Source organism: Lotus japonicus, chromosome 4 (genome assembly GCF_012489685.1).
Source record: "Lotus japonicus ecotype B-129 chromosome 4, LjGifu_v1.2".
NCBI classification, from domain to species: Eukaryota; Viridiplantae; Streptophyta; class Magnoliopsida; order Fabales; family Fabaceae; genus Lotus; species Lotus japonicus.
This window is the reverse complement of record NC_080044.1, coordinates 49,777,110-49,789,806: the sequence shown is the minus strand read 5'-3', so window position 1 is coordinate 49,789,806 and position 12,697 is coordinate 49,777,110. Positions and strand designations below refer to the sequence as shown.

Genomic DNA, 12,697 nt, shown 5'->3' with positions numbered 1-12,697 from the left:
TGTTGTATTGACCGACACTAGACCCTTGTGTATTCTTGTTGGTGGAGCTGTGTTGTATTGACCGACACTTACTCCGAGTTGTGTTGTATTGACCGACACTAACTCATGGGTTGGTTGAGATTGGGTTGTGAGCTAAACACTTTCGTGGTAAGGGCGATTCGTTGTTTGGCTAACCACGTTGCATTCAATCGGGTGAATAACGGGAATGGTTCACCTGTGCATATCATGGTGAATAACGGGAATGGTTCACCTTGCATAAATGATGAATAACGGGAATGGTTCATCATATGGTGAATAACGGGAATGGTTCACCAAGGATGAATAACGGGAATGGTTCATCCAGGATGGATTTCATCCAGGATGGATAACGGGAATGGTCCATCCATAGTGAAGAACGGGAATGCTTCACTTGTGGCGAACGGGAACGCGTCACAAATCCGGATTCATATTGTGCATTTCACGCATACATTCATGCTGACTGAGACTGTGTGCTGTTTGTTTATTGAAGCAATGTTAGAGCCATAACATGCTAGGATTACTTATATGCTTATATAACAACTTATATGTATACCCTGTCACATGTTGAGTGTATATGTACTTATTGCTGTGAGTTGACCCTAGCGCCTTGGCTTTGTTTGTATGTTTGTGTTTGGGCGGTCGGCCTGCTGCCAGATGTCGATGGCCGACTGGTTCTCGGTGGTCTCTCCCTCGGGGGGGGGGGATCAGATATGAGCTGCAGGATCGGGATGCCCCACCGCTTGGGTGATCGATGTTGCTGGTCACCGGGCGACGTATCGGGGAAGGGTCATGGAGGACCGGACTGACGAGCGTGGACGTCTGACGAAAGGAGTTCTATGGCGCATGGAGTTGAGCTTCAACTTGCCGGCTTCAGATCGTTGTGGGTTTGGCACTGGGAGGTTAGGTTTGGGCAGGCGTCATGCTTTGTGTAGAGCTCTGATTCATTTTGCTTTTGGGATCGGGTAGGTTTCCGACGCATGACTTTTCGTGTGGTTCTCTTACTGAGGGATCACAGTGAGTCAGTTGGACCATAGGGGTCTTTGCTTAGGCCATATTGAGGCCGACTTTCTCCTAGTGGTTTGTAATTATAATTTTCTCACTTACACTTCTGGGTCTGTATATATTTGCCTACGGGCACACTGCTTTGGAGTCACTGCGAGTGCGCGTGACATGGAGTGCAGCTGAGGCTGTACATGTATATATGTTGTATATCGGTTAGTTTAGTAGTTGGGTTTTGTCTTTACTTCCTTATCGTTTTGATTTAAAGGAAAGAAAACGAAAAAAATTATTACCTGTTTTCCGCGTAAAGTTTATTTTTGGTTACTAAAGTGACACCTGGAATTAGGGGTGTTACACTCCGCAAGCAAGATCAAGCAGGTTACGATTGACGATCTGTACAACGTTCGCCAGTCAGAAGGTGAAACCCTGAAGCAGTATGTGAGGCGGTACAGCGCGGCATCTGTTAAGAACGAGGAGTCGGAACCGCAAGCCTATCCGCGCGCATTCAACAATGGCCTACAACCGGGGAAGCTGAACAGCAAGTTAAGCCGGAAGCCAGCTCGTTCGATGGCGGAAGTTCATGCTCGGGCGAACACATACATCATGGACGAGGAAGACGACGCATTCAAAAGGAGGCGTGCAAAGGCAGAGAAAGATGGCAGTCAAAAGGACATATCGTCGGCAAACAGGCAAGGTCGGGAGAAGGGAGAAAGCAGCAAGCGAAGGGATAAGAAAACAAAGCCATTGGAGAAGCTTGCGAAGAAGAAACTCTATCCAAATAAGGAAAGTTTTGAACGTCGGCGCCCGTGGCATCAAGCCGACTCTCGCCAGCGAGAGGGGTCAATCAAAAGTCTAAACGCACATTTGACAGAACTACTCCGGGAAGTAAAGGCAACGCACGCCGTCGAAGGAGGCGAGAAAGAAGTTAACCCGCCGCGGGTGGCAGTAGACAAAACCAAGTGGTGCGAGTATCATCGCTCGGCGGGCCATGACACCGGAGACTACTTTACGTTGGAAAATGAGATTGAGAGGCTGATCAGGGTGGGACGCTCACAATTGAATGACCGCGGCGATCGCTGGCAGGGCGACCACCAACAGGGGAATCACTACAAGGGAAACAGCCAGCAAGATTATCGCAGGCGGGATGGCCGTCGCTAGACACCAACAGCGGACAAGAAGAAGACATTGGCGACAAGGAAGAAAGGAGTTGAAGAAACCTTCAACAAGGATCTCGAATCGCCGGTTGAGACGATCAATACAATTGCAGGGGTCTTCGGCAGAGGCGGAGACACGCCAGCAGCGGGACGCATGCATGTGAGGGCGGTGAGTTCAGTACACGAGTTTTCAACTCCATTTGCTTTTCAGCACCCTGACATAGTGATATCGTCGGCAGACTTTGAAGGGGTTAAGACACATAAGGACGATCCCGTGGTGGTAATGGTGAGGATCAATAGTTTCAATGTGCGAAGAGTGCTCTTAGACCAGGGTAGCTCTGCGGATATCAATCTAGGGCGACGCATTTGACCAATTGGGGTTCACAGATAAAGACCTGATGTCATACTCCGGAACTTTGGTAGGCTTTTCGGGGGAACGGGTCTTGGTGCGCGGCTACTTGGATTTGGACACAATTTTTGGTATTGATGAGAACGCAAAGCTCTTGCGGGTCAGGTATTTGGTTTTGCAGGTAGTGGCATCGTACAATGTCATCATTGGTCGGAACACGTTGAATCGCCTCTCCGTAGTGATATCAACAGCTCACCTGGCGGTGAAGTACCCGCTGATCTGCAGCAATGTAGAAAAGATCGCGGTAGATCAACGGCGGGCGAGTGAATGCTACAACAACTGCCTGAGTTTGTATGGGAAGAAAGGAGCTAGAGATGGGCCTAGATGTCACGAGATTGAGATCTTGGGAGGCGATCAAGGTCAGCAGGGCATACAGGGCTAGGGTCAAAGAGGAGCGAGAAGACAGGGACGGTGGATTAGTGAAAGGTATTGGGGGGGCTGAGAAGTAACTGGAATCAGAAAAGGCCATATGGTAGGACATGGAAAGATGGGCAATTCACTGATGTCAGGCGAAGGAGCGTTGGGCAAACGTAATTGCGGACTTGGAAATGTACAAATTTAGTAGGGGAGTACTGGCGATTGAGCCCAGGCTCACAGTTAGTTAGGAAAGGCGCCTGGAGAAGTTGGTGGAGGACAATTTTGCCCTCTTCAATTGGAGTCACAAGGACGCAGCATTCTGGGGGTTGCCCAGGTTCAGAAAGCCAACTCTTTGGGGCATTCGACAGGAAAGAAGTGGAGAAAAGGAGGCAGTGCTACAAGGAGCGGTTCAGTTAAAGCTACAGCGAGGCAGCGGCGAGCAAAGCGAATGGGAAAAAGTTGAGCAACCCCGGGGCGAGCCGAAGAAAGAAGAGGAACGGAGCCGAGCGCGTCGCCGCATGAACAAAGGAAAAGGAAAGGTGGAGTGTTGGAAACCAGTGGGGGGTGCGAATTTTAAACCTTCAAGGGCGGCCCGGTATGCCAAGCGAGGAAACAAGTTAGGAACAAGCTCATTCTCCCATAGGGCAGCCGGGCGGGAAAACCGGCCTCACAGGGGTGAAGAGTGGGCGGCGAGCACGTCGGGTTTGAAAGATGAGGTTCTTGGCATGGTGCTCTAGTCGGAAGGGATCACTACAGGGAAGGCGGAGCAGGAGAGGAGCAGGAGCGATGGCATGGCGGGAAGGAACAGAATAAAGTACAAAAATAAAGATGTACTCTTTTTCTCCATCGCGGGAGTTTTTTAATGAGGCATCCCTCAAAAAAATGTAAAAATCTCTTTTTAAGATCAAATACAGGCAAAAGGATATTCTCAGCAATACTCATAACTCGCAACTGAATTGTAACGGTCGCTCGGTGGGAAAAATTCCCTGAAGGTGGCGATACCAACATGACCTTGATGTCTGGGGATCGCTCCGGAAAGTCCGGCGCGACCGTTGCCACACGTTGGCGACGTGTGTGGATAAGCTCCTTATCCCAAAAAGCCTCCCCGAAATATGGGCAAGCATCTCTAACTAGGCTAAGCCTCGGGAAACCCACATGGCCATTGCGACCCCAGCCACCGTAAGTCCTCGCCAGGAAAAACTGGCAAGGCCACACCTGATCTTACGGGAAAAGCGTGTGAACAAAGCCTCAGTTCAAAACTGAGCAGAAGTCCTAGTTAAACCCGGCACACACTCAAAGTCGTCAAACGTAATTCAGACTTAAATCGAAAAACAAACGCAAAACATGGCAAAACGATAAGCAGAAGAAGACAGAAAGAGTCGCAACGAATTTTCATTAACAGCTAGCCTCGCCAGGCAGTCATAAATACAAAAAAGTGGTAAGGGAAAATAAATACAAGTAGTCAACCTGAATTAATATCTTCTTTTTCTCTTTCATTGTCAGCAGCCAAGAAGTACTCCGCGTTAAAACCTGGGGGATCATTTGGGCCGACCAATATTCATACACGCTCCATTTATAAATGATCAGTTGAACGATCCAAGGTTGTAAATCTCTAGAGATTACCTAATCTCGTGGAGATGAGGTAATCTTGTCTTGCAAAAATAATATTTTTTAAGCCATAATATGGATGAAGTCACTCTAATGGTATTAAAAATTATCTGAATTATCCAACAATGATAATTAAAACCATGCACCAAACATCCAAATCTAAGATACGCAAGACATAACAAATTAAAAAATATCAATACAAAGTATGATAAATTTAAAACAAGAACAAATACGTCACTAGTCATCATCTCCAAATTTAAAATCCTTCAACACCATCGAATTTGGTCCTTGACCCTAATCTTGGGGGGTCCATGTCTATCACATCTGAGAAAGAACTTGATGGTGATGGTGATGGTGATGATGAGGTAGACATAGTGAAGGACCAAATTCTCTGGGTCTTCTATAACTTATTCAACGACATCCTTAGTAACATCATTCTCACCATCATTCTCATTCTCCTCTACACCTAACTCTTTAGTTATCAATTCATCATCATATTTGTGGGTCAAAAGTTTGAAATACCCTCATACTAATCATTTTTTGACATTCTAGACCAAGTAATAATCTTGTAATCTCGTGGTAATCTCGAGATATTACAAGAGATTAAGAGATATATCTAGGGATCACGTGAGATTTGAAAAAATAGTTACTACCCCATGCTACCTCCGGGCTCTAAATTACTCCCGTGATTAGGTCGCTTTTTACACTTTTTCCTTCACGTCTCCCCTTGACTTTCCCACTGCTAACAACTTTTCCTTTTGTTTTTCAGGGAATATGAAGTTCTCCATGTGAGACCCAAAGTTTTAAGTTTGGAATAAATCGAATAAAATTCCTTTTCACGATTAATTTGATGTAACGTGAAGGAAAACCTGAACAAGTGTTTGTTGAATGGAATAAATTTGTGAAGGAGAAAGTTCAGGAAAAAGCGAAGGAATGTATCAAAGTCGATAAAAGTTATAGCACGATTAGTATTCGCTTAAACCTAGGTCAAAAACGCTAGAAAATAGCTAATTTATATTTTAAGACACGATGGAAACTAATTCCAAAAATATTCAGAGAAATGTTAGAACTTCTCTTATTCGCCTATAAACAAGCGTTTCGATACGAAACCCTGGAATGTACGAACGTCAAATTCCAATACTCGGAAGTTTGCCGAAACCGAAACCGAAAATCTGATAGTTCAGAAACCCTAAAATCAACGGACGATGAAGACTTTTTCTATTCGGAGCTTCAAACGAAGATTCCACACGCGTACGCCTATTTCTCTCGATATTTCTAATCTTTCTTCAGAACGAAGTTTTCTAATCCGACATCAACTGCAAAAAGTAGTTTTTCAGGTAAAATCGATTTACACCGACTTTTGATCGTTTGATTTAATTTCAAGAAACCTGTTTTGAGTTCTGGAATTCTGTCGCCAGAACCTATCTTAGAATTCTCCGAGGAATACGCAGGAAAAATCGGATTCGCGAAATTTTCATTTTTCCAAATTTTCCAAAACCTATAAATAGCAAGAAAATGAAAAAAAAATCAAAAACCCCACCATTGCCATTGGAGAGGCCGCGAGCTTGAGAGGAGAGGGAGGAGAAAAGATTTTCGCCGTTTCTTGCCTGATCGTTGCACCGTTCGTTGCTACGCGTAGACCTCGAGGTATAGATGCTATTCCTTACTTCTGATCGTCAATTCTGTCGCTTTTCTCTATGTCTTTCTGTGCTCAAAGTTTTGAGCTTTTTGTAAAACTGTCCAAATAAGCTGATTTTAGTGTCTAAACATATTCCCTGCATGCCCCTGAGCGTGTTTAGCGAATTACATTTTGCCGAATGTCGCCGAAATGCCGCCGGAATTCATTCCTGTTGGAAAAACCCATTTCTGAACAAAGTTCCGTTCTTTAAGCTGAAAACTCACGACTTAGCTTAGCGCTAGTAGGATTAGTCGTCATAAACGTCGTTGGTAACGTCCCCATCCAATTTGTTTTTCGAAATTCCAATTTTGAAATTCTGAGCTGAAAATAATGACCAAAATACCCCTGCGACAGTTTTCGATCCGATAATTTTTCTGAGAGTTTCCCTGGCCTAGATATCGCCTAAGAATACCTAGGAATTAAATTAGATCGAAGAAAAAGTTCGGGAAGCCCTATTTTGATAGTGGCCGAAACTTATATGCCATGGTACCGTGTCCAAAAATAATTTTTGGGTCTATATGACCTGAGTTATAGCGTAGCTCTCTCCGTTGTCGAAATTTTGGCTTTGGTTTCGGTCATTCTGAGTTCTGTAGCTCGAGTTATGCACGTTTTAGCGAATAAAGTGTTTTTGTACAAAACTTGAATCGAGTCAAAACTCATCCATTCGGGAAAAGCCTTTCCATTCGTGCCTAAATGTGGTACTCTGAAGCTCCTTGAGCTTTGTCTAACGTGAGTTAGTATTGTTCCGAGTGTATCGACTTATTTTGATTGATTTTGGTTTGTTCGCTCTAAGGTTCGTTTGTGGAAACTTTGGGGTTGACTAAACAAGCTTGTGAGGGAGACCTGCACCGCGAGACTGGAACAACTCGAGGTTAGGGCAACTTACTTACTAGCTATTTGTATTGTAGGCGTCGATAACTTCGACTTGAATATTGCTTGATATTGAAGATTGCATTGAATGTTGTTTATCGCTTTGAACTGGAAAATGTTTTCTGGAGGCTTCAGCCGAGTGAACTTATATGAGACGTGTGTCTCCGTTTTCTGAGAGGTTTCGGCCGTTTACTGGTTTCCGTCTTATGATTTCCGCACTGAATTATTGTTATATTGATATTGTTATTGAACTGAGCTATATGCCATTATTTTTGTTGAGTTTATGATGTTTTGCATATGCTCTATTGAATTGTACTGATTTGAGATAGTACTTGATTATATGATTTCGGAGTGTGGGGAAAACGTGATGTTATGCCATGCTAATGACGAGGTTTGAGAAATGTTAGGCAGGCTCTGACCGGAGGTCTAAGCCATAGCCATTTTAGGATCGAGACCTTCCCGGGGAATTACTTGGGTTTATTGGGATCTTTTTACTTAAAGAGTTTTCGAACAAAAGAGAAACGAAACTTGACTTCATAAATGAAATTCATAATGCATTAACCAAAGATAGAACATCTTCAAATAGTAATAACAATTTCTTGGAAAAGACTTAGGATCTGAAATAAGTTTGAAAACGGGAAGTGTCGGCGATCCTAGCGTTGTGACTGGGACAGTCACTGAGTGCGGATGACACTCCTTGCTCCTTGAGCATTTGTTTCAGTCTTCAAGAGGATGAGCTGTTGTGACGAGAAGTCACAGAATGCGAGCAGCATTCTCTCTAATTGTTGATGAGTTGTTTGGCCATCGAGATGGTGAGCCAGGGTAACTTGAAAGGTCACTGAGTGCGAGATGCATTCTTTTGCTCGTTGAGCAGTTGGGTTGGCCATCGAGACGGTGAGCCAAAGTGACTAGGAAAGTTACCAAGTGCGTCTAGCACTTCCTTGTTTACCTTAGGGTATTGTAGAGACAATGTACTCTAGCTAGACACGCGTACCTTGGTGAGGAAGATTCGTTGTTTAGCTAACCATATTGCATTCATGCATACATTTCTTGGAAAGTGTGCTGCTTTCCGAAGGACGATCTCAGATCGGACTTCATCAGAGCGAGATGCTTCATTGGAGCAAAATGCTTCACAGGAGCGTGCTGCTTCACAGGAGCGAGATGCTTCATAAAAGCGAGATGCTTTAGCGGAGCGAGATGCTTGGCTTGTCCCATCCATCGAGATGGTGACATTTTATCCGGATCATCTTTTGAGCATGACATTGCATTGGCACGCCATGCACCTAACTATATTTGTTGATGTGTTGAACATCGTTATGTTATTTGTTGATTTGCTGAGATGCTAAATATTGTGTTGTTATTACAGATTCGTTAACATGCCATGTATATACCTTAGGGTAGGCAATACAGAACATATAAGTATATATACAACATATATATATACCCCTTATTCTTCACTTGTTGCTTGTATTATTTATCATATTCTGTAAGTTGACCCTCGCGCCTTGGCTTTGTGTTCATGTTTGTGTTTGGGCGGTCGGCCTGCTGCCAGACGTTCAACAGTTGATTCGTGATGGTTCGTCGTTCGGGGAGGACCCGGAGCGAAATGACTATTACTGAGCCTTCGACGTGGACCCGGACTTCTTGCAGAATTGGATGAGGGTCGATGTTAGGGGTGTAGTATATCGGGTGTCGTTGTCATAGCTCTGATTGTCATTTCTTATTTTGGGGCAGGGTAGGTCCCCGACTATTAGCTTTTTGTGTGGTTCTCTTCCATGAGGATCACAGGGAGTTTGTCGGACGTAGGAGGTCTTTTGAAAGCCGTTCTGGGCTGACTTACTTACTTGGATGACTGTATTTATAAGACTTATGACTCTGACTATGGGTCACACTTATTTGCCTGCGGGCACTACTTTCAGTTACTTGATGTTACTTTCCGTCACTTGAGGGAACTTGTGACGATGTTTCTAGTTGCAGCGAGGGTTGTACTTATATCGTATGTTAGTCGCTGTTAATCGCGATTGGGTTGAGCCTTTATTTCGACAAGTCTTTTTATTTAAAAAGAAAACGAAAAAAAATACCTGCTTTTCCGCTTTATTTGATTTTTGGTTACTAAAGTGACGCCACCGAAATCGGGGTGTTACACTCCACCGCCGAGATCCTGAAAGCCTTTACTTCTGGGAATGCCAAGGTGCCTTCCTTAGCCAATGTTGGGGAAAAAAGGAAATGCTCGCCGATGAGTGCCTCCGGCGACTGCTCGCCCAAAAGAAGAAACTTGGGTGAGCCAATCTCCCAAGCTATCCCCCCAATCAGCACAGATGGAGGACCCGTCGTGCTTGAGTCTGCCGCCGTGAGCCCCCCCCCCCCCTCCGAATGGTGCCCGCGACCCACTGGTGCCTACTCGTCATGGCGAGACGGGCATCTCTTCACCTCCAAATGCCCCTCCCATCGTCACCCCATCGGAAGGGCAAAAATCATCTTCCTTCATCCACCTGCCGTCTCCTTCGCCCCTCGCCAACCAGACTACCTGATGACCCTTGTTTAGTGGTGTTTTTAGGGTCATTTCTTTCTTTGTTTTGAGTCTTTTTGTTGAGTCTCATGTAGTGTTTCATGCATTTTTATCTTTCTTTGAGTCTTTACTTCGTTTTGGTAATTTTGTAGTTTTATAGGGAGTTTTCTTGCATTTTAAGTAAGTTTAGGACTTGCATGGTTTTATTGTGTTAATTGAAGGATCTCTTGTGCTAATAAGCTCTTTGAGCTTCTGGAATTTTCCTTGGCTTGTTGGTTAAGTTTGCAGATCAGGAACTGAAGGTGAAAGAAGGCCAAGAAGCTTGGAATTGAAGGAGGACTTAAAGAGGCTTGGAAGAGGAGTTACAAGAAGCTAAAAAGTCTTTTCCAGCGAGCTTAAGCGCCTAGGCGCTGGGAATTGGCGCCTAGGCGCTAGTTATGTTTTGTCAGGCTGCTGGAATTGGCGCCTAGGCGCTGGGAATTGGCGCCTAGGCGCCAATTACCTTCCAGAGAGCATGTTTTTGGCTGGAATTGGCGCTCAAGCGCTCTGAATTGGCGCCTGAGCGCCCAGACTCGACTGTTTTGCCTATAAATTGGTTTTTAGACATTTCTCTTGGAACCTTTTGTCATTGTATCATTTTTTCATAAGTTAGAAGAGAGGGTTTGAGTTCTGGAGCTTGAGGAGCTTTCCCTAAGCCCTATGTTTCAGGTTTCATCTTTATCTTCATGTATGGATTCCATAGCCATGCTTGGCTAAAACCCCTTTTGTTTTGGGTTCTTTGTAAGACTTTGGATGTTTTAGCTTTCATTCCTTTTCTATTCATGTTGTTCTGAGTAAACCCTTGAATCTCACTCCTATGGTTTATCTCTCAAGCTTGAATGCATGCTAGCTTTTTACTTTTCTATAATCATAACGATAGTTTGTTATAGAATTGGGACTTGTTGTGAGATTACCTCTTCTATACTTGCTGCTAGGAATAGAGGAAGGGTTGAGGTTTGTTGGCCTGAATTGCATGCTTAGTGCTTCTAACAAATGTTTAGGTTATCAAGGAATTGAATCTATCTTTTGATTAGAAAGGGTTTTCTTTACGAGGCATCGATAGATGACTATCTAGGCTAGAACATCAAGGATAGACTCAGGATTAATTGAATAGGAAGGTTTGCTAAAACTGAATTTGTTGAGCAAGAACCCAAGGCAATCTCATCTCTGAATTTCAATCACTTTATTACTTGATCACTTGTCTTTTTACAAACTCAAGAAACAGCCAATCATTAAAACTGAATTTTACTCGCTTTTCAACCTTGAACTTGAATCTTAAACTGGATTTGCAATCTAATTCCCTGTGGTTCGATAATTTAAAACCGGGTAGATTCTGTACACTTGCAGAAGAACCAACAAGTTTTTGGCGCCGTTGCCGGGGAATTGTTTTGCGATTTTTGGTTTAAGTTTTTAGTTTGTGGTTTTATTTTTGTTTTGAACTTGTCTAGAATTGGTGCTACTAATCTTTCTCTGTTTAGTATCAAACTTTCAGGCTACTCTCACAAGAGACACCGTCATGGGTGGCCATATGACGGAGGAGGAGATGCAAGCCCATATTGAGGCAAGAATCCAGGAGGGTATCACCCTCCGTTTGCGTGAAAAAGAAGTTGAGAATGCCAACCGAACTCTTCGGGAACTAACTTCGGGGTCCATGAGCTTTGACTATCCCGGAAGTATTGTCATTCCCGAAGGAGTGGGGAACTTTGAGTTGAGACCGGCATTCATCAACATGGTGAGCCAAAGCCAATATGGTGGAGGTTCCTCGGAAGATCCTCATGCTCATATGGAAAGGTTCATCCGTAATTGCAACACTTATCGGGTGATGAATGTTCCTTCGGAAGCAATTCGGTTGAGCCTATTTCCATTCTCTTTGAAGGACGCAGCAGAGGATTGGCTAAATTCACAACCTCAAGGGAGTCTCACTACTTGGGAAGACCTTGTAGAAAAATTCACAACGAGGTTCTTCCCAAGGTCCCTCTTGAGGAAATTGAAGAATGACATCATGACTTTCACACAATCCTCAGATGAAAATCTTTATGAGGCTTGGGAGCATTTCAAGAAGCTTTTGAGGAAATGTCCTCAACACAATCTCACCCAAGTTGAATGTGTGGCGAAGTTCTATGATGGGTTACTATACTCATCACGGTTTGGCTTGGATGCGGCTTCAAGTGGGGAGTTCGATGCTCTTCCCCCACAAGCAGGGTATGATTTGATAGAGAAAATGGCTATGAGAGCCATGAACTCCGAGAATGAACGCCAAATCCGAAGAAGTTCTTTTGAAGTGGAAACTTATGACAAGCTCATAGCCTCCAACAAGCAACTCTCCGAGGAAGTAGCGGAAATCCGGAAACATATACAGGATACCAAGTCAATTGGAGCAAGAGTAACTTGTTTGGAGTGCGAATTGTGTGGTGAAGCTCATGCTAGTAACCAGTGTACTGTCAATGATGATGATTGCGAGACCAGAGCATTAACTCCTGGAAGAGGAGCTCCAACTGCAGAACAAGGGCCTCTTGTCCAGCCGCAAATTGTTGAAAGGACGGTTGGCAAGAGGAGTCTAGAGGAGCTGTTTGAGAGATTCATTGATCATACATCGAGCAATTAGAAGAGCCATGATATGGCTATAAAGAGCTTGGAGAGTCAATTGGGACAGCTAGCAAAGCAAATGTCCGAGAATCACCAAGGTAAGTTCTCTTCCGAAACTTTAACTTTGACTGAGCAAGAAAATACTGTTGTTGTTTCTACTAGGAGTGGAAGAGTGTTACATGAGCCAGAGGAGAAAGTTGAGGGAGAGAAAAATGAGGAAGCTGAGGTAGAAAGAGATGAGGGTGTTATGGAGGAAAGAGCTAGAGAGCCCACTAGGACTAGAGTTGTTAATGCCCATACTCCTGAACTCCGCAAGATTCCATTTCCCAAGGCTTTGGTGAAGGAAAATTTGGATAAACAATTTTCTAAGTTCTTGGAAGTTTTTAAGAAACTCCATATTAATATTCCTTTCTCCGAAGCCTTGGAGAAAATGCCAATCTATGCTAAGTTCATGAAAGATATCCTCAGTA

General features: G+C 44.0%; 1 non-coding gene across 1 annotated transcript; it reads right to left on the bottom strand.

The window, feature by feature from the left end:
* Positions 1 to 11,625: 11,625 nt before the first annotated feature.
* On the bottom strand, positions 11,626 to 11,732 carry LOC130716349 (small nucleolar RNA R71). Its single transcript, XR_009011966.1, has one exon. It is a non-coding gene; the product is annotated as a small nucleolar RNA R71 (small nucleolar RNA).
* Positions 11,733 to 12,697: the final 965 nt, after the last annotated feature.